We start from the raw sequence: 21,949 nt of genomic DNA on the forward strand, positions 1-21,949 counted from the left end.
AGCACTCTGTTTGGGGGAGCAGAAACACTCGGCTTGGGAGAGTAGAATTACTCGGTCTAGAGGAGTCCTATTACCCCTGTGGGGAGAGTATTAGCATTCTGCGGAAGAGTACTAGCACTCCCTGTGGGGAGAGTATTCGCAGTCTGCAGAAGAGTACTAGCGGTCCCTTGCTGCGGAGTAACAGAACTCTGTCAGGAGGAGCTGACCTAGTCTCTCTCAAAGAGGGTCGATCTACGCTCGAAGAGAGTGAAATATTTGACAAGCAGATACTCCCTCAAAGAGAGTGCCCGGAACTCTTTTTGCTTTTAGAGTGTAGTATCATATCCAACCAGTTTGTTTTGCCCGTAGGCATCTCATGCTTACATCTACTCTCGATTCGGGAGAGGCATAACATTTTTTTCCCACCCACTTTCTTTTTATTTATTTTTCGTTTCTCCAATTTAATTAAGAACTACCAGTAATTTCCCCTACGCTGTCCATGGTGTCATTGTTTGTTGGCTTCTTATGATTATTGAAAATCAGACCCCTCGGTTTCCTTTCCTCTCTTTCAATACATAGCAAAGGGTTCGAATCCGGCGGCGGCAGCTTGTTCCTTGCCTTGGGCGTCTGCGGCACTCACGGCAAAAGCTGAACGCTCTTGTATTTTGTCGCACACGTATAAATCAAAAGAACCAAAAATGAGGCTTTCTTCTGTGTGCCCTGCGGTGCATGTGGACTTTTCAGTGGGGTCTGCCCTGAGCTTCGCTTCCCAGCGAATCGGGTCACCCTGGGCCACAATTACTTCAGGCTGCGAGTGTCACTCTTAGCACCCACTGCCTCCCGAGGTCACCGCCGCGCGTTCTGTACACGGCCAAGACTTTGGTGGGGTTTTCATATTTTCTGATCCTGCGTTTATTGTACAAAGAAGAGGTACGATTGCAAAATTGAAGCCAGATCGTTATGGCATATTGATCATGCATCTTAGGATGACTGATGAATATACTATTACTTTTCGAGGTGCTTGACTCTAAATTCTGTTACGCAATTCACCGGTGTTCCACCCATAGCTTTGCCTCGCAGCGAGTAAGTCTTTCGGAGAAAATAAGAGGAACACGGATGCACTTATTTACAATTTTGCGGATGGATTTATCACAATTGGTTCAAGTATCTGTATTACTACTCGATGGGTGCGCCTTGAGCAGATTGTTGGTTTCCAGTTCGCAATTGTATTGTGTTCTCTGAACGCAATCACTAGAACGCTAGTAGCCGATTTCTGTATCAGTACGCAGGTAAACACTGATTGGTGCGTAATCCTCTGACGTCTGGCGGCATCGATAATATGTGATTGAAAAGAAGGAAATAGGAATGTTGCTTTACCGCTAACGTACAATTTTTAGGAGGTGCTTGAACTATTGGCAAAACATTTCGCTCAAATTAAACTGTGTGGTTTAACGCCCACGCAACACGTCGTAGTGGAGCACTCCGAACTATTTCGCATGCCTAGGCTTCTAATAAAGTGCTGGAAAAGCACGGCACACGGACGCGTGCGGTTATTTTTCCCTCTTCTTCTTTTCTTCATTTCGCCTCTATCTAAATACACTCGGGAATCGAACCGACTGGATTGTACTCGGCAGCAGTACGTCATAGCCAGTGAACCATACCGTGAGGCGGGTCGCAAACAAGTTGTAGGTTGAAACACGATAAATTTAATAAATATGCATGTGCCTAACCACTCCACAGAAGAAGAAGGTGGGGGAGGGCACCCCAGAGAATTTTGGAGGAGTACAATCCCGTCCAACGTTCGAAGCAACGTCCTTATTGCTACCGGGGAACAGCAGTCACTTGCGTAACCGCAGTCTGGCCGTCCAAGAGCTCCACCCGAGATTGACTCCACGGAGTTCCTTCGTACAATAAAGTTTATTCTCTCTCTTGCAGCTTGCTCTACGGTCTCGTAGCGCCTTCCCGCCACAGGCCCGGAGCCTCGCCGCCTTAGCCCATCACGTCGCCGACTGGCCTGAGGTGGCCTGGTGTTGCTCGCTGCGTCCTGTTGGCGACGCAGGCGCACGCCACCGTAAACGTCTCGTTCCTGAAAAACCCTGGTCCGGCGCCCTCGACGTAAACCACCTGAAGACTCTCCTGTATCTGCAAAGAAAAACGCGTGCAGTCAAGAAACGAGACCGATGACGATAACAGCAAATCAACGGGTGTTTAGTTTTGTTTTCTTAAATTGAAACAATTCGAACGACACTTGCGCGATTTCAGCAATACTAACATCGGCAATAATTTACACGTTTCCTTAATTTTTAAGCATTGTTTATGGATAGGCAAAGCAGTGTCTACAGACTCGACCAACAGCCTTGTGGTATAGGCTGCTCGAGTTTAGCACGACAGCACTTAAGCGCGTTCAAATGGATTACTCTGCAGCTCCGTCCGTCCAATACCCGACCAGGCAGTAATTCGATCAACGAACCATGCGAGCCAATCAGTGAACGCACTTGCTGAACATGGCACAGCAAATTTCTTTCCTCATCTTTCAGCGAGCACAGACCGTATCTGCTGAGTCATCCTCTCATAGCAAAACAAACAGGCACTATATTGAAATGCTCATAATAGCTGAAGATTGGCGTGAATGCTTCTGTAAACTAATCTTTCACAATAACGTAAACGATCAATAATTAAGTATGCGCCACGGCGGTCACCGTTTGGATGAAGATGCATCAGGTGTATTGCTAAAAAGAAGTGGAGTTTTTCGCAACCCTGCACTTGCAGCTCCGAATAATACTCCTGCGGTGCTCGACAGATTTGCCTACCCAGAGTTCGCCTAATCCAGAACTTCCTTTTAATTTCCAGCCTGAAATAGTAATGTAAGATAGCAATAATTTATTTCTGTCACGATATAGTTGATGGACGGGCGGAGAATAAAAGCCACCACGCACTGTATCACTTTGCCATCCTCTGTACATCAGGCGCAGTGCCACGGTCAACAAAGTTAACATGATGGAGCACAGTATTTCATGCTGGCCAAAAACGAACCTATTCACACAAGATGATTTGAAATTACGCGTGCCAGCCGCCTCCTGCATCCCTCCAGATGTTTACTGCTACCTGCGAAAGATCGCCGCAGTGAAGCGGGCAACACAGGCGCACAAGGCACGCGCAATCGGAGCAACGTGTCATCAGCGCGGTTCCCGAGGGAAGAAGAAGAGGTGCGGAACGGTTTCAGAAAAGACTGTGTACGTTGTAGCGAGGCTCTCGCTTCGCTGTTTGTCGGGCACGAGTTCGCCCAACGGAAAGTGGTTAAAGTGCCGTCACTCAACTGTGCGTTACAATTCTGGTGGAGGTGCGGCGTATGATATCGATATATACAAGACAGCGAAAAGGAGAGACAAAGTAGAAAATACAAGTGAAATATTATTTAACAGCATTACTTGTGCAACAGCGACATTTCAAAAGCATAAAAATACATTAGCGGGCATGTATTGGTGGATGCGAGTTGTAGCGACGGGTTTTAGAAGTTCGAAAACTGTGTGCGAAAGTAACAAAGGTGCGAAACCCTAGCACCTGCGAAATCAATGCCTGCAAGAAACATTATTCAGTTGTGACGGCAACTGATAGCAGATTCTTCCTGTTTCATAATTCGTTCGTGTGCAATGAAGCTGTCGGATACTGCTTACGACGGTAAGGGTGCTTTGACATACCTAGCCGCAAGGAAACTACTCCTGAAATAGTGAACAAATGTCCAACGCGAAACATTAAAGCGTGTCAAAGACGCCTACCTCTTGACAGTGAAAATCGCCGAACAGACTGCATTGACTGCCGGGACAGTTGCACATCACCGTCGGCACTACAGCCGGAATCCGACCGGCCTGCGTGTTGTCAGGATTGGGGGCTCAATCCCATCGTCCGTGGTCCTTTGCCAAGATTGGAGTACGGCATGAATTCGGAGGTAGCTGGCCCATGCCGTCGTCCAACTTATTTACGCTGAGATCGTTGATGAAGTGAAGAACTGCTTCTCATCGAGAACGAGGAAAAGGGGTTTATTTACAGAAATTAAATCAGTCTAACATGACTGCTTGAGAAAAAGAGTATTAGTCCAACAGGACTGCATGAGAGAAGTGACTCAGTCTAACATGACTGCTCAAGAGAAGTGTTCTCAGCATTCGCACAACCACAGTTTTTATACACTCGATCCGCCGGTCCTACGACGCGGCGACTGTTCGTTTACTCATCACCAACGCGCCGCTGCTCTGCAGAACAGTTTACGTACACAAAGGCAACCGCGCTCTGATGCCCGACGACGGCGTTGGCGGGTGCCGTTCCGGGAACTATCGTTGCCGCTCGAGGGTCGCTCGTTGTTCCGTGCCACTCCGAACCGTGAGAAGCACAAAAATACGTCGTTCCCGCGGCAGCTTGTCCATGCGTGTCAAATCAGCTCCGCGTTGGGGAACTCCGGAATCATTGTTCACGCACCGAACTAGTTCCGTCACAATGTCGAAGGGGCTGGAGGAAGGCGGCGGATTCCAACGCAAAGGCCGCTTCTTTGAACGCCTCCCAGCTGCAGCGACGGAGAGGGAGAGGTGCGCGTCTTGCACCCCTTGTCGTAATCGGGTGGCAAGGTGGCAATCTTGCTTAGCGGCTCGCCATTCTTAACAGCGCCTCCATGGCCCGAAAAATCTCGACTGTCTAGCGCTGACAACCGCTAGGCAGGAAGAGAACGGCTGCTGGTCAGGGGGGGATTGATGTCTTGGCTCGCAGCTACCACTTGTGCATTGATGTCACCGCCCCAAAACATCCAACAAGGACAGGCAACTGCAAAATGAACCCCACAACACGGCTCTGCGCCGAGATGGCGTGCATTGGCTATCACTTTAGACTCGCTAGGCTTCAAAAAAAAAACAACAACAACATAAGTGCAGAAGCAAACAAAAAATGCTGCATTTCGCTATGCCAATTTCTGAAGCAAATTCCAGCTGACACATTCAGCAATTAATGGAGGGAATTCTGCTGAATGAGAGGGGATTTTCTTCACCTAAAGAAAAGCTAACACTAGTAACCCTAAAATTTAGGCGGGACCCTCAAACGCAGAATTCAAATTAGCCTGCTCAAACCATGCGCATTGCTATGCAACTTTCCCTTCTTATATCTAACGGAGAAGTTGTACTCTTGGAGAGTGAGGCTCCATCGGAGCAAGCGGCCGTTTTTGTGTGACATTTCATTGAGCCACGTCAGAGGACAGTGGTCGGTCTCGAAGATGAACTTCGCTTCGTACAAGTAACACGACAACTTCTGGGCGGCCCAAACCAAACAAGCGCATTCCTTCTCTGAAGTGCTGTAGGCTTCCTCTCTTACATTTAGTTTACGGCTGGCGTAGAGGATAGGATGCTCCTCGTTATCGTCGCCGACCTGACTAAGTACCACGCCCATACCTCTGTCGCTTGCGTCGCATTGAACTATGAATTCCTTTGTGTAGTCTGGCGCGCGAAGCACAGGGCGAGAAACCAATAGCGTTTTCAAACTTTGGAAAGCGTTCTCCTTGTCCTTATCCCAGTGTACGTTACTCGGTGCTCCCTTTCGGAGGGCGTCTGTTAATGGACTTGCCAATTGCGAGTAATTCGGAATGTGCCGTTGATAGCACCCCACAAGTCCCAAAAATGAACGAAGGTCCGTTTTCGGGCGCGGCTGAGAAAATTCTCCAATCGTAGCTATTTTCAGCTCAGCCGGCCGTCTCATGTCCTGACCGACAACATGGCCCAGATAAGTAACCTGCGAACAACCAAACCTACACTTTTCCGCTTTCATCGTTAAGCCGGCCTCAAACGTACGAAGCCTCGCATTCTTGTCGTAATAGAATTTGGCGTTCTTTTGAGCTAGTGCCATGTTCTTTCCGACTAGTTCTTGGTTTGCGCTTAGCCGTTCCAGTAAATTTAGCACGTATTCAACCACTGTCGGAATCTCCCCTCTTTCGTCCCACATCTCTCTTTACATTCTCAGTGGAGAACGGAGTGTCCTCTCATACACTAGTTCTGCTGGTGAGAACCCTGTCGCCTCATGTGGAACCGTTCGCAAAGCAAACAAAGTTGCCGGCAGACAGTTCTCCCAGTCCTCCTTGTGCTCGTAACAGAGCGCACGCAAAACTCGCTTAAGCACCGAATGCCACCTCTCTACACTGTTTGACTGAGGGTGATAGACAGAACTGTGTATTAACTTTACCCCGCACTTTTCCAAGAATGTGGAAGTCAGTGCGCTCGTGAATACTGACCCTTGATCTGCCTGAATTTCGGCTGGAAATCCAACTCGTGCAAACACTGTCAAAAGCGCGTCTACTACTTCGGTGGAGCTGAGCTCTTTCAAAGGGATTGCTTCTGGAAACTTGGTAGCCGGACACGGCATGGTAAACAAGTACCTGTAGCCTGATTTTGTTTTTGGAAGAGGCCCTACCGTGTCTATTACAAGCCGTCTGAAAGGCTCTTCAGTGGAGCTTTCCAAGTCTCTCCTGGTTTACCAGAACGCTGGCAGGCGTCGCATGATCTTACAAAGTTTTCTACATCTTTGAAACAGCCAGGCCAGTAGTATTTCATAAGCAATCTTTCCTTTGATTTGTTTATGCCTAGGTGGCCGGACCACCCATTTCCATGACAAAGACTCAAAAGGTCCTCCCTATACTTAGTAGGTATGACTAACTGATCTAAAATCTTACCCTTTCGATCTCTATAATGCCGATACAACAATCCTCCTCTCTCATGTATCGTTACGTTGCGCCTAGCAATGCCTTCTTTAGCTGTGTCACGTAATTTAGCTAAGCTCTCATCATTCTTTTGCTCAGCTGCCAGTGACTCTCTATCCACGCGTAAGAGTTGATCGAAGTTCTTTGAGGCCGGTGATAATAACGACCCTGTCTCGCTTGTGAGCGCGTCTGCTTGCTCTTCCTGCACGCTAGAACTCTGACACTCTAGTGCTACGCTCTCATTGAGCTGGTCAGCTGGCAGGCTCTCCTCAACTGTTCTTTTGTCCCTCGGGCCTAGCTCGGATTCGGGTATTGAAGCTATCCCCTTTTCTGCTTCAGCTGGAGGAGCTTGAGCATTTTCAGCCGAAAGCGCCGCGATCTTACGAGCTTGGCCTCGGGTCAATGCCTCTACTATGCCCTCTCCCAGTTTGAGCCCTCTGTCACGCAGTAACTGATTCGAACGATTCGAAAAGATGTAGGGATACTGCAGTGACAAAAATTTGGAAACTGCAGCCTCAGTCTCTAGCTCCCCGAACGGTCCACTGATTTTGACTTTGGCCATGGGCAGACACACGCTGTGTTCTTCTACAACCTGTTTTATCCACGCTACTTCTCCGGTGAAGTCATCTACCATCACGTAAGACGGATGGACAATGTCCGGCGTGGCGGCACTGTCTCTTAGCACTCGGCATGGTTTTCCATTAACTTGCAGGTCGTGTAGATATGGACTTAAAAGTTCCATATTCTCATCCTTTTCCTCCACGTAGGAAAAAACTACGCTAGACTTCTCGCAGTTTACAGCTATATGTCCCAGTTTGTGGCATTTGTAACAGCGAATTGGTCTAACAGATTCGAATTTTCTTTTCTGTTCTTTTTGTACGGTTTCTCCGTTAAGTTTCTCCTCGCTCTTTTCTGCGGGATTTTCCGCCATGTCTACAGGCTCGGATCGTCTAGTTTGCGCACTCTTTTTCAACGGAAATGGTTTCCGCGGTCCATTTCGACCGTCCCAGTTTCCCTCCTCGGCGTTCAACTTTCTACGGGTTGCGTACTCTTCGGCTAATTCAGCCGCCCTTTCCACAGTGTTTACATTACCTCTGTCTTGCACCCACAGTTTCACAGCTTGGGGGATGGTTTTGTAAAACTGCTCTAGACACATGCATTCAATGATCATGTCTCTGCTGTCGTACGCTTCCGCGCTTTTAAGCCACTCGACTAGGTTGGCCTTTAAGCTATATGCAAACTCCGGATAGCCCTCGCTATCTTTCTTGCCTGTGCTCCTAAACCTTTGCCGAAAAGCTTCGGCTGAAAGGCGGTATTTCTTCAGGAGACTAGCCTTAACTTTCGCATAATCATATGCATCCTGCACACTCAATCTGGCGATTACTTCCGCCGCCTCACACGGCAACATAGACAGCAACCGCTGTGGCCATGTACTCGGGCCGAAGTTCATCTTTTCACAAGTCCTTTCAAAATTGCATAGGAACAAGCCTATGTCGGTCCCGACCTCAAATGGCTTTAATAGCCTGTCCATGCGGTACGATTCTGCCTCACTTGATCGACCCAGAGCGCCTTCACTTCCTTGAGACAACTCCAAACGTCTGTTTTCAAGTTCAAGTTGCATTTTTCTTAACTCGCGATCTTTATCGCGTTCCTCTCTCTCTCTATCCCGTTCCTCTCTCTCTCGTTTTTCTCTGTCCCGTTCTTCTCTTTCTCTTTCCCGTTTCTCTCTCTTTTTGAGAAGTTCAAACCCCATTTCAATTTCTTCCTCACTGGCCTTTTCGGAAATTAGCTCCAATAATTCCGATTTGAGCATTTCCTTGCGTACATCTAGGCCCAGTTCCTCACCAACAATCAACTACTCGTCTCTCAGCAGTGTCCTTAACTCCATGACTGCTGCTTTACTGCCTTGATTCTGCTCTCTAAATCTAGCTGGGAAAACACAACCTAGCTAACACACAACAATCTAGCTTCCCTACTGTTCTAAACAGAACAACCACAAAATGAAGCCTAGAGAGTCAAAGCAAAAACCAAGCACTCACCGCAGATACAGCACCATGTCGCAAAGTCCATCTCACCGCTGTCAGCCAGTTGTCAGGATTGGGGGCTCAATCCCATCGTCCGTGGTCCTTTGCCAAGATTGGAGTACGGCATGAATTCGGAGGTAGCTGGCCCATGCCGTCGTCCAACTTATTTACGCTGAGATCGTTGATGAAGTGAAGAACTGCTTCTCATCGAGAACGAGGAAAAGGGGTTTATTTACAGAAATTAAATCAGTCTAACATGACTGCTTGAGAAAAAGAGTATTAGCCCAACAGGACTGCATGAGAGAAGTGACTCAGTCTAACATGACTGCTCAAGAGAAGTGTTCTCAGCATTCGCACAACCACAGTTTTTATACACTCGATCCGCCGGTCCTACGACGCGGCGACTGTTCGTTTACTCATCACCAACGCGCCGCTGCTCTGCAGAACAGTTTACGTACACAAAGGCAACCGCGCTCTGATGCCCGACGACGGCGTTGGCGGGTGCCGTTCCGGGAACTATCGTTGCCGCTCGAGGGTCGCTCGTTGTTCCGTGCCACTCCGAACCGTGAGAAGCACAAAAATACGTCGTTCCCGCGGCAGCTTGTCCATGCGTGTCAAATCAGCTCCGCGTTGGGGAACTCCGGAATCATTGTTCACGCACCGAACTAGTTCCGTCACAATGTCGAAGGGGCTGGAGGAAGGCGGCGGATTCCAACGCAAAGGCCGCTTCTTTGAACGCCTCCCAGCTGCAGCGACGGAGAGGGAGAGGTGCGCGTCTTGCACCCCTTGTCGTAATCGGGTGGCAAGGTGGCAATCTTGCTTAGCGGCTCGCCATTCTTAACAGTGTTCGCACTCCGCCTGAAAGGGCAGGACGCCCGGTCTTCGAGCCGGAACGACAGTGGATCCGGAGCGCACGTTTGTAGCCTCCGGCTGGCAAACGAGGACACGCTAAATCTCGCATCCGTGCCACCACACCAAGCCAGGAGAAGGACAGTCACAGACGCAGCCGAAGCCGTGGTCGCGGACAACATCGCGGCGGTCTACTGGGGCGTTCGTACTAGCCACTGCCGACGATATTGCCCGGCTGTCGTCCCGCTGTAGCCAACGCGTATATATATATATAACGCGTCGTCCAAGAAGCGGTGCTCGAAGGAAAGGGAGAGAGCGATTATGAGAGGAACTCACAACAATACGCTGAGACGAGAGTGCGTATATATATATAGACAACGCGTCGTCCAAGAAGCGGTGCTCGAAGGAAAGGGAGAGTGCGATTATGAGAGGACTGTAAGGAGGCGTTCATCCAGTGTTTTGAAGGTGTCAGGTTCGCCAGGCACGAGGAGACGGATTCCTTCGAAGGCACGTTAAAGGTCACTTGTCGGGCAGATGAACGAAGCTACTCGGTCATTCCAGCGACTTAGGTGGTGTGACGGTTGGGAAAATGGCTGCCGAGACGGTGATAAGGTGATCTCCCAAGTGTCCAGTGTTTTGAATCCAGTGTTTTGAAGGTGTCCGGTTCGTCAGGCACGAGGAGACGGATTCCTTCGAAGGCACGTTAAAGGTCACTTGTCGGGCAGATGAACGAAGCTACTCGGTCATTCCAGCGACTTAGGTGGTGTGACGGTTGGGAAAATGGCTGCCGAGACGGTGATAAGGCGATCTCCCAAGTGTCCAGTGTTTTGAATCCAGTGTTTTGAAGGTGTCCGGTTCGCCAGGCACGAGGAGACGGATTCCTTCGAAGGCACGTTAAAGGTCACTTGTCGGGCAGATGAACGAAGCTATTCGGTCATTCCAGCGACTTAGGTGGTGTGACGGTTGGGAAAATGGCTGCCGAGACGGTGATAAGGCGATCTCCCAAGACGAGCCGCAAAGCACGTCAGGCGCTCTAGTTTCGCTGCAAAACATACATCCTCTCTCGCCGAAGGGACGCAAAGGTGGGTAAATGAAGGCGAGGCTACGTTCAACGCCGGTCACATCATATGCTGCGGCATCAAGTTCATTGCAGATGATTTTTGCAAAGGGGATCGCAGAAGCGTTGCGGAAAAAGGAGACCTGGACAGGAAAAACGTTTGCTCGCGACTAAGTAAATGTTCTGAGACAAACCACCAGGTACGTTATTGCGCATGCGCTGTCATCGATAATTGTACAAAAAGAATTTACATTATATATATATATATATATATATATATATATATATATATATATATATATATATATGTGTGAAATTCGCCTAACAACGGCGCATGCATCACTACTTCAATAATGACAGCGGTAGTCTAGGTGGTAGCAACAACGGCACGTGCAAGTGGCCTGACAGAAGTGATCCCCCAAAAAATAACCTTCGGTGGGGCGGGGGGGGGGGGAGGAGGGGGAGGAGGAGTTACAAAGGAGGCGGTGTAGAAACTTCAGCCAAGGGCAAGGAGCGGAAATTCCTCATCCTTCAGATACACTGACGGGGCACTAATGCAAAGGTTAGCATGAGCGCGAATCTGGCCTGCGTCGAGAATTTCCCTTTCGAGTCTGCCTGTGGATCTGCATTTAATTTCGGTTTCATCGAAAATTGGCTTCAGCCACAATCCTTGCAGTGCGCAGCAAGGTGCGTCGAGTTCTTCAGGGCCTTTAAAAATGAAGAATGTTCTCTTAGCCTGTCATTTAGACAGCGCCCCGTCTGCCCAATGTAAACTATCCCACAGTCTTGTGGTATCTTATGTACCACTTCGGCAGCACAGGAAGCGATCAGTTTCGTGTGTTTCTTTTCACAGGTCCTGTTCTTCTTATGGCCAGTTTGCAAGAGCGCACTACCGAGAAAGCTTGACAGGAGCTGGGAAGACGAGGTCAACGCAATGTTTTTCGCCGATCCTTTTTAGGTTGCGTGAGATCGTTTTGTCTCTGAAAATATGCTTAGTTGCAAGTGAGCGTCTGTCCTGTCCACGTCTCCTTTTTCCGCAACACTTCGGCGCTCCCCTTTGCAAAACTCATGTTAAACCAACTAGCCCAACAGCTCACTATTCCATTAGAGACACCATGGTCCGCGTCGAATCGCTCTGCCTGCAAACGAGTGCAATCAAGAGCCCGCCGCTCTGCGTTAACGTCGTAGTACGTGAAGGTAATTGTGCAATGGAAGTCGGTGGTAACTCCATTAGGCAGGATACCAGCAAACTATCGCAGGAGACGAAAGATCTGATCAAGAAACGCCAATGTATGAAAGCCTCTAACCCTACAGCTAGAATAGAACTGGCAGAACTTTCGAAGTTAATCAACAAGCGTAAGACAGCTGACATAAGGAAGTATAATATGGATAGAATTGAACATGCTCTCAGGAACGGAGGAAGCCTAAAAACAGTGGAGAAGAAACTAGGAATTGGCAAGAATCAGATGTATGCGTTAAGAGACAAAGCCGGCAATATCATTACTAATATGGATGAGATAGTTCAAGTGGCTGAGGAGTTCTATAGAGATTTATACAGTACCAGTGGCACCCATGGGCACGACGATAATGGAACGGAAAATAATCTAGAGGAATTCGAAATCCCAAAGGTAACGCCGGAAGAAGTAAAGAAAGCCTTGAGAGATATGCAAAGAGGGAAGGCAGCTGGGGAGGATCAGATAACATCAGATTTGTTGAAGGATGGTGGACAGATTGTTCTAGAGAAACTAGCCACCCTGTATACGCAATGCCTCATGACCTCGATCGTACCGGAATCTTGGAAGAACGCTAACATAATATTAATTCATAAGAAAGGAGACGCCAAAGACTTGAAAAATTATAGACCGATCAGCTTACTGTCCGTTGCCTACAAACTATTTACTAAGGTAATCGCAAATAGAATCAGGAACACCTTAGACTTCTGTCAAGCAAAGGACCAGGCAGGATTCCGTAAAGGCTACTCAACAATGGATCATATTCACACTATCAATCAGGTGATAGAGAAATGTGCGGAATATAACCAACCTTTATATATAGCTTTCGTTGATTACGAGAAAGCGTTTGATTCTGTGGAAACCTCAGCAGTCATGGAGGCATTACGGAATCAGGGTGTAGACGAGCCGTATGTGAAAATACTGAAAGATATCTATAGCGGCTCCACAGCCACCGTAGTCCTCCATAAATCAAGCAACAAATTCCCAATAAAGAAAGGCGTCAGGCAGGGAGATACGATCTCTCCGACGCTATTCACAGCATGTTGAAAGGAGGTATTTAGAGACATGGATTGGGAAGAATTGGGGATAAAAGTTAATAGAGAATACCTTAGTAACTTGTGATTCGCTGATGATATTGCCTTGCTTAGTAACTCAGGGGACCGATTGCAATGCATGCTCACTGACCTGGAGAGGCAAAGCAGAAGAGTGAGTCTAAACATTAATCTGCAGAAAACTAAAGTAATGTTTAACAGTCTCGGAAGAGAACAGCAATTTACAATAGGCAGCGAGGCACTGGAAGTCGTAAGGGAATACACCTACTTGGGGCAGGTAGTGACGGCGGATCCGGATCATCAGACGGAAATAATCAGGAGAATAAGAATGGGCTGGGGTGCGTTTGGCAGGCATTCTCAGATCATGAACAGCAGGTTGCCATTATCCCTCAAGAGAAAAGTATATAATAGCTGTGTCTTACCAGTACTCACCTACGGGGCAGAAACCTGGTGGCTTACGAAGAGAGTTCTACTCAAATTGAGGACGACGCAACGAGCTATGGAAAGAAGAATGATAGGTGTAACGTTAAGGGATAAGAAAAGAGCAGATTGGGTCAGGGAACAAACGCGAGTCAATGACATCTTAGTTGAAATCAAGAAAAAGAAATGGGCATGGGCAGGACATGTAATGAGGAGCGAAGATAACCGATGGTCATTAAGGGTTACGGACTGGATCCCAAGGGAAGGAAAGCGTAGCAGGGGGCGGCAGAAAGTTAGGTGGGCGGATGAGATTAAGAAGTTTGCAGGGACGGCATGGCCACAATTAGTACATGACCGGGGTTGTTGGAGAAATATGGGAGAGGCCTTTGCCCTGCAGTGGGCGTAACCAGGCTGATGATGATGATGATGATGATGATGATGATGACGTGAAGGTACAGGCTCTGGAAAGGTCAGTATGTCGCTATTAGCCTTGATAATGCTCACGGGCATGAAGGCATATATTTGTATCTTCGCACACACTTAGGAAACCCAAGCGCATACCGGTAGCAGACGTTAGTTGTTTTTCAAGCGCTCCTGTATTTAACAAATTAATCCTGTGCAGTAAGAAACGAACTTTAGTCCATTTGGAAATGTAAACAAAAATAAAACAGCTGTAGAATTTACAACAATTTACGAAACTCGTAACGTGCAGGGGTGAGCGCGTTCGCCTGGAGCCTCGAGCAGCGTACGGCGGAGCAAATGAACTGAAATTTAGCGTAGCTGTTTGACTAAGGACAGAGTGATTGTGCCTGAACGGGTTTCACGTTTTTCCACTTGTGTTTGGAGTTGTTTCTTCGTAACTCGGTACCTCCCTTAAAATTTGTTTCTTCCTTGCGCAGAGCTCGGCTCGATCGCTGTTGGCCTCGATCTCCACCACTGGAAAACCTGGCGCCACCGTCGGCGTGACGCGGCATGAGGGATCACGTGGACGCGTCGACTGCTTCGGAAGCGCCGAAGTGAGCTGAAAACGAAAGGTAATGTCGCACCGGCGCGGCGGTTCTAATTAAGCGGTGCGGCTTTACCGCCTTCGGTGTCTGCTTGACAACATTTGAAACTACTATAATAGGTAGTGGCTGCCTTTGGAGGCGGGCAGCATGGTAGGCTACTGCTTGGTGCCGCAGTGCCGCACGTACGAAACAGATCCAAGTCTGAGCCTTATTCACACGTACCCGCAGGGCAAGGAGCTGCGTGAAGTTTGGCTGGCGAAATTTAGAACCGGCAGACAGCCATCGGCTACAGCTCGCGTATGCAGCAAGCACGCACGTGAGGAAGATTTCTGCTACGGCGCCGGGACTGTGCGATGTTCGGTGAGTAGCAGAAACCGCGCACTGAGACGCTCGCCCGCGCCCGCTACCTGGCTAATGTCTGGACGGTTTGGTCTATGAACTTGTTGATGCTGGATACTGGCAAGTTCTCTGGAGCGGAAAGGGCGCGGTAAGACGCATATTAAAGAAAGGCATGGCATTTGGTCATGTTTGTGTTATGAATTAATGCACTGGATTACAAAAAAGAAGCAGAGGCATATACGCACGCTGAGAAGACCGATAAAGATACAGTGCGACGCAACTTGAGAAATAATAGTGAAATGTTCAAGAATTTAAAAAACAAAAGATGATTGAATCGTCGCGACGGCACATCACAATCGCCGTAGGCGTCGAAGTTTCTGTAACGAAATTATTTTTGAACAGTTCTGATCGCACCCGCGCAACGATGGTTGCTAGTGTTCTGGGAAACTCTCAAATGCTGCGGCTTAAAGCTCACGGCCTGGTGCGAAAGTGCGCTCAAAGCGATGGCAAACCATTGTGCGCGGACATGCATGCAGATGCGCAGTTGCTCGCCGTGAACACGTCCGATGGCTGCACGCATTGAGGCTTCGTTCTGTTATGCACCATTTGGTTTTACAGACCACCCACTATATGGACATATTTCACACAGTTCGCGCTCAGCGATTGCCGACCTTTCACGCAAGAAGCCGGTTCGGGAGACTCTATCGCGGCGACCGCGCGTTGACTGTACGCATTGTTGTGACGGAGACGTCTCAACGCTGCCGCCACTGTTGCGAAAAAGGATCCAAGGCGATGGTGAGTAAACGAAACGTTTATATGCTGTATGTACAAGTGTGTTACATGAACGGCTCAGAGGCCGGGGCATAATGGACATGCACCCCCAACACGAGCAAGTGCCATTTTGTCCCTTTCAGAATACCATACTCAAACGTGTCGAAATTCTTCTAGCTTTATCTCTGTCCCAATTTAGTTCACTCTTCGAGAAGAGATACATGTGCCATACAGAACTCTCAAGAGCGGCACAAAGAATGTGTCACTACATGACACGTAATGTTTGCGATACAAAACAAGGTTTTGGTTTTCTTGAAATCACTTTGTCAGAAAACACTAAGCTAAGGCTGCAAATGAGGTGTCTAAATTTTGCCCTCACCTAATAACGACACAACTAGCGTTTCGTGAACTAACGAAATGCAAGTGACGGGGAGTTCGAAGGCAGCACTGTTTAGTACGCACGGCTCAATGTGTCTGCGTTCGCGTTCAACTTTCTTTTTTTATAGCGAGCGACGAGATTGTGCTGCTGGAGCGTCATACTCCACCTTAACAAACGGCTGCTTTTAGACGACATATTATTTAACCAAGTCAGTGGGCAGTGGTCGGTCTCCACCACAAACTTGGAACCGGCAATGTAGTAGGCCAATTTTTGCACGGCCCACACGACGCAGGCGCATTCCTTTTCAGAGGTAGTGTAAGCCTCTTCTCTGCAAGTTAGTTTACGGCTAAAGTACAAAACTGGCCGTTCATGGCCGTTGTCATCCCCTTGGCATAGCAGCGCTCCCATGCCACGGTCGCTCGCATCGCACTGGATCAAAAAACGTTTTGAAAAGTCTGGCGCCACTAGAACTGGTTTTTCGCTCAAGGCATGTTTCAGCATTTGAAACGCGCTCTCTTTTGTCGAGTCCCATTGCAGCTTCACTGGCTCAGACTTTCTAATTGCGTCAGTTACAGGACAAGCAAGCGCAGAGTAACCTTTCACGTAATGCTGGTAATATCCAGCCAAGCTCAAGAAGGCCCTTATCTCGGATTTGGTGGTTGGTCGGGAGTACTTCACGACCGCGGCTACTTTGATATCAAATGGTCTTCGTCGGCTGCGCCCCACCACATGCCCCAGATACCAAGGTGACACTTCACAGGTTTTACCGTAATATCTGCTTCTTTCAGCCTGCTCAGCGCGACTCGTAAGTGCTCCATATGCTCGACACAAGTGTTTGAAAGGATGGCGACATCGTCGAGGTAAGGGAGTGCGTACTCAGACAGGCCACGAAGCACGTGATCCATTAGACTGGAAAAACAATACGGCGCGTTTTTGAGCCCAAAACTCAACAGGACTGGGTGGAACGTTCCGCTCGGGGACACGAACGCAGCGTAGCGACTGGCCCGCTCTGTGAGGGGGACTTGCACATAGCCTCGCACAAGGTCTAGCGCGGATATGTAATTCGACTTCAATACCGTCTCCATCCTTTCCTCGAGGTTCGGTATCGGATAGGTCTGATCTCGGGTTATCGCATTCAGGCGTCGATAACTGATTCACGACCTGGGATCCTTTCCCGGTACTTCGACTGGTATTAGAGGTGAGATGTAGTCGCTCTCACTCGGCACAATGACTCCTAGGTCACACATGCGCTGAATATCATCCGCTATAATCCGTTTCTGTACGGGAGAACAACGATACGGCTTACTACGTATCGGCTCTTCGCACGTTAGCTCAATGTCATGCTCAATTAGCGTCGTCTTTCCGGGCCGATCGGAAAAGACCTCTTCAAACTCAGAAACAATTATTTTCAAGTCCTCCTTTTGGGCTTCGCTTAGACGAGGTTCTAACTTTACTTGTTCCAGCAGGACATGGGGACCACCTTCCTTAATGTCCGCAGTGGTCAGGATTTCCGTACCTTCCTCGTCCTGAACACTCAAAGCTACGTTCACCACTGCGTGACGCTGAATGCATGCTTTCATCAAATTGCTGTGGTAGATTTTGCTCGGTCGTTTGCCTAGGTTCACTTCGTAGTTTGTATCAGAAAGCTTCGATACAACCTTTGCTGGCCCTTCCCAATGAACCTCGAGTTTATTTTTCTTAGAAGGCCGCAGTAACATCACTTGGCTACCCGCTTCCAAAGTACGCTTCCTTGCTGACCGGTCGTAGTACACCTTTGACAACGCCTGTGCAGCCTTAAGTTGGCTCTCGACAAGGTCTTCAGTTCTTCCGAGCCTCTGAAGCAAGCTAAGAACGTACGCAACTACAGTTGGGTCCTCATCATAGCTTTCCCACGCCTCTCGCAGCATATGCAGCGGGGTTCTTAAACTCCGGCCGTATACAAGCTCCGCTGGGCTGAAGCCAGTGGCGTAGCCAGAAATTTCGTTCGTGGGGGGCTCACTTTGCCGCTCGGCCTCCTCCTTACAGAATTAGTCGAGGGATCTATACATATACATATACATATATATATATATATATATATATATATATATATATATATATATATATATATATATATATATATATATATATATATATATATATATATATCATTCAACAACCTTGTTTACATTTTCGTACATATGCAACGACCAGGGAAAATCTCAATGACGCTGTCCGTTGTTAGAATGTATGTTGATGTATTGCGCAGGAGCAGCTGTCACCGCTCGTGTATTGCGAGCAATTGCTCCGAAATTGTAGTCGCAACAGAGAGCACATGTAAAAAAGCAGGAGTTCTGCAAAATATACGCGGGCGAGTCAAATGAGAGTGAGCCAATGCGAATATATGATAAACGGGGTACTTTATTTAAAAGTAGCCACCATGAGTATTTAGACACTTGTCCTACTAACGAGTCGCGTAATTCCCGTCTCATAAAACTCCTTGGGTTGCTGTCTCAAAAACCTGTAAATGACTACACGTCATCTTCCGACACGAATCTGGTTCCCTTGAGCAGTTTTTTCAAATTTTACCAAATGTGGAAGACGCAAGGAAACAGGTCTGGGCTGCATGAGGAATGTTGCAACGTTTCGCACTTGAACTTTGCCAGTTTCGTATTAATCACATCAGCGACGTAGGAACGGGCAATGTTGTGAAGCAACATGTTCCCAATGCTCAATTTTCCACGTCGTTTGTTCTTGATTGCGACACGCAGCCGATCCGACCTTTCACAATATCTGAAATGATTTAGAGTCTCTCCAGGTTTAGAAAATTCGATAAATAATGGCCCCTAACGATCTAAAAAGAAGTCAACACTTTTCCGGCAGAAATGACGGCCTTTGTTTTCCTTGGGAGTGGTGAATCCAAATGCTTCCACTGTAAGCTTTGCCGTAGTGTTTCAGGCTAGTAGTAGCGGCACCATGAGTCATCCTCGGTCACAATTGCAGACAAAATGTCGTCACCCTCATCTGGGGTTCTTTGACGTGCACTTAAATCTAAGTACGCGGGTGTTTTCGCATTTTGCCTCCATCGAAATGCAGCCGCCTTGACCGGGATTCGATCCCACGACCTCGTGCTCAGCAGCCCAACACCATAGCCACTGAGCAACCACGGCCTTTTCAATTGTGTTGGGGATGATTGCACGGTGGCTTTGGCCCGGTCATGGATCGTCTTTGTAACTTTCATGTCCTTCTTTGAACAGTTTGCTACAATGCTTCACAGTGGCCAATGAAACGCAATGTTCAACGCATACGGCAGCCATATGGCGAATAATTTCTTTTTGGGAAACATCTTCATTTGTCAAAAACCTCACGACACCAAGCTGTTCAACTTTTGGAGTGTCCATTATGTCACGTAACCCTGCTCAACCCAGTGTATGAGAACATTAAAGAACATTTAACCTCACCTCTGCATGTCACTTGTAAATGAGATGCGTATGTGCTACGCGCATGCCTCGAAAATAATGAACCGAACCATTATTGCGCGTGGCGGGTTGTCTCACTTTCATTGACTCGCCTTCGTACATTAGGAATGCGAAGATTCAATGGAATATACATATGTGAAGATACAGCGTGATACAGGGCAAAAATTGGCACTGGAAACGAAGTTCACTGCGCATATACAGAAAACCTCGCAACAAGATGTTTAAATATACGTATAAGTCTCCAATAAATCTACGTACCTAAGAAAAAGTCACTATATATAATGCGTCAAACAAGGCAAATAAACAGGTTGCGCAACCACAGATTCACAGATCACAGCACCCCCCCCCCCTTCCCTCCACTCCCAAAATGTATCGCGTGCGACAGAAGGCGGCGCGGTTCCTCCCCGCTTTTCTCCTTTGCGCACACAAGCGAACGCGTTGCAATCCGTCGAGTCCCCGCAATGCTGGTGGCGAGCGACTATGCATTGTTTCTTTTTCTCGTCTGCTAGCCAGAAAGCGTCCAAAACTCTGCCAGGTGAAAAGGCAGTCGGCCAGAGAAAAACGAACGCGCATCCAAGTGCGGCGCGCGCACTTGGATGCAGCACCAGAAAAACGCATGCGCTCTGGCTGGATTGGCAGCTCGCGGGTTGCGAGAAAAAAAAAATATGAGAAGGAGGCTTAATGTATCCTCGCGAATAAAAGTCTAGGTAGAAAAATAAATAAGAACTTAGTTACAATGTTGGCTTTAGTTCTTGACATGGATGCTTTGGCGCAGGTGAAAAAAAAATTATATTCTTTTCTGCGACCTTATGGCACAAATGAACCACCACAACGCTTTGTCTCATCGGACCTCGCTGCGTGCTTTGTCAACTTGTCTGATAGTATGTTGATTTGGCTTGTCTCGTTGTATGGCCCGATGTACGACTTCAGAAAGGTCGATGCACCTTTGGCGTCTAATGTTTACAACAGCATTAAACCCACAAAATTCCGGAATCGAAAATCTAAAGCACGACTTTGGAAATGTCAATGCACCTTTCGTATCAAAATGTTATGAGAACTTTATACCCACAAAGTTTCAGAGTTGAAATCCAATCGCTCGGTAGATTCCGCGGCCTGCACGAGATGCCGAGACGAGCCTGCTCGCCATCAAAACGTCCTTGAAATTTTGTGCTCGGTGGGGCTCCTGCGTTACGGTATGTGACTCCCGATGCATGGGCGTTTCCGCGAAATCCAGCCCGATTTCGCTATGTTCGCGCAAAAATGTCTTTTCGAGCATGAATTCAGGACATTCTAGACAAAATCGAGCATGATTTCCGGCGCCGGGGGTTGTTTTGGTCGGCGGCGCATGACAGCGCGAAAAAATTTCGGGGGGGGCTCAAGCCCCATAAGCCCCCCCCCCCCCCCTGGCTACGCCCCTGGCTGAAGCCCGTACTCTCGAGGGGAGCAGATCTCAAAGCGAACATTGCGGCTGGAACGCATGCTTCCCAATCACGTTTCCGCTCAAAGCAAAGAGCTCTCAATATTCGTTTCAACACTGAATGCATTCGCTTGATCTACTGGATTGGATTGCGGCTGATTGATCGAACTGTGGAACACTTTGATTCCGCACCTTTCCAGGAAAGTAGACGTTAGGAAGCTAGTGAAGACGGCGCCATTATCATATTGAATTTCCTAAGGAAATTCGAGTCGAGCGAATATAGAAAGGAGCGCATCAACGACCTGAGGAGAATTGAGCTACCTGAGTGGCACCGCTCCGGAAACTTCGTTGCGAAACACAGGGCAGTTAAAATGTATCGACATCCGTTCTCGGACTCGGGCAGTGGCCCTACTATGTTGATTACCAGCCGACGGAAAGGCTCAGTTATGACTGGTACCAATTTAATTTTTGCCTTCCATTTGTCAGTACTCTTGCCGACCCTTTGACATGTATCACAAGAGAGCACAAACTATTGAATGTCCTTCCAACAACGAGGCCAGTAGTACTCTTGGGCAAGTTGAGCTTTCGTCTTCTTCAAGCCGAGATGTCCTGCCCACGCGTTCACGTGCGCGAGGTCCAGTAGTTCACGGCGATACAATAAAGGTATTAAAAGTTGCTCCTACTTACGACCCTGTACGTCCGAATACCTGCGGTACTACAAGCCAGATTTCTCATGGAATGAAACATTCTTTCTCGCTGCTCCCAGTTTCACATTATCAAGCAAGTCCTTTATCGAGATATCCCCTTGCTGTTTTCGAATGAACGTCGCTCGGTCAACGTTCAGTAGCTCATGCCAGCTGTAAGAGATTGGGGTCAACGTCGAGCTCACCTCGCCCAACGGCGCCGGTTCGGTTTCTCCGCCATTGGGGATGATGCAACCCTCTTCAGCAGCAGACGGCTCGACTGCGGGAATTCTCCAGCCCGGTCGACTGACTGCTCGGGTTACGCTGCTTGGCCGCTGTTTTTATCTCACTCTCTGGTGCAGTATCAAGTTTCAGCGTGAGCTTTCGCGCTTGCGATCATGTAAGGCCAATGCACGCCAAGCTGAGAAAGAACGATTTTCCTTGTTCTTTTAGAAGCTGCTCCAAGCTTTTAGAGAAGAGATAAGGAAAATGCTCTGGGAGGGCTGCCGACACGGCCGCTTCGGTATTAAGCTTACCAAAAGTGCCTTCTATGATCAC

General features: G+C 48.2%; 1 long non-coding RNA gene across 1 annotated transcript; it reads right to left on the reverse strand.

Moving 5' to 3' along the window:
• Positions 1-1,877: 1,877 nt before the first annotated feature.
• Positions 1,878-21,679, reverse strand: LOC139061158 (uncharacterized). Its single transcript, XR_011515231.1, has 2 exons — positions 21,598-21,679; positions 1,878-2,121 (listed from the first exon to the last, which is right to left on the reverse strand). It is a non-coding gene; the product is annotated as an uncharacterized lncRNA (long non-coding RNA).
• Positions 21,680-21,949: the final 270 nt, after the last annotated feature.

Source organism: Dermacentor albipictus, chromosome 6 (genome assembly GCF_038994185.2).
Source record: "Dermacentor albipictus isolate Rhodes 1998 colony chromosome 6, USDA_Dalb.pri_finalv2, whole genome shotgun sequence".
In the NCBI taxonomy this organism is placed as follows: Eukaryota; Metazoa; Arthropoda; class Arachnida; order Ixodida; family Ixodidae; genus Dermacentor; species Dermacentor albipictus.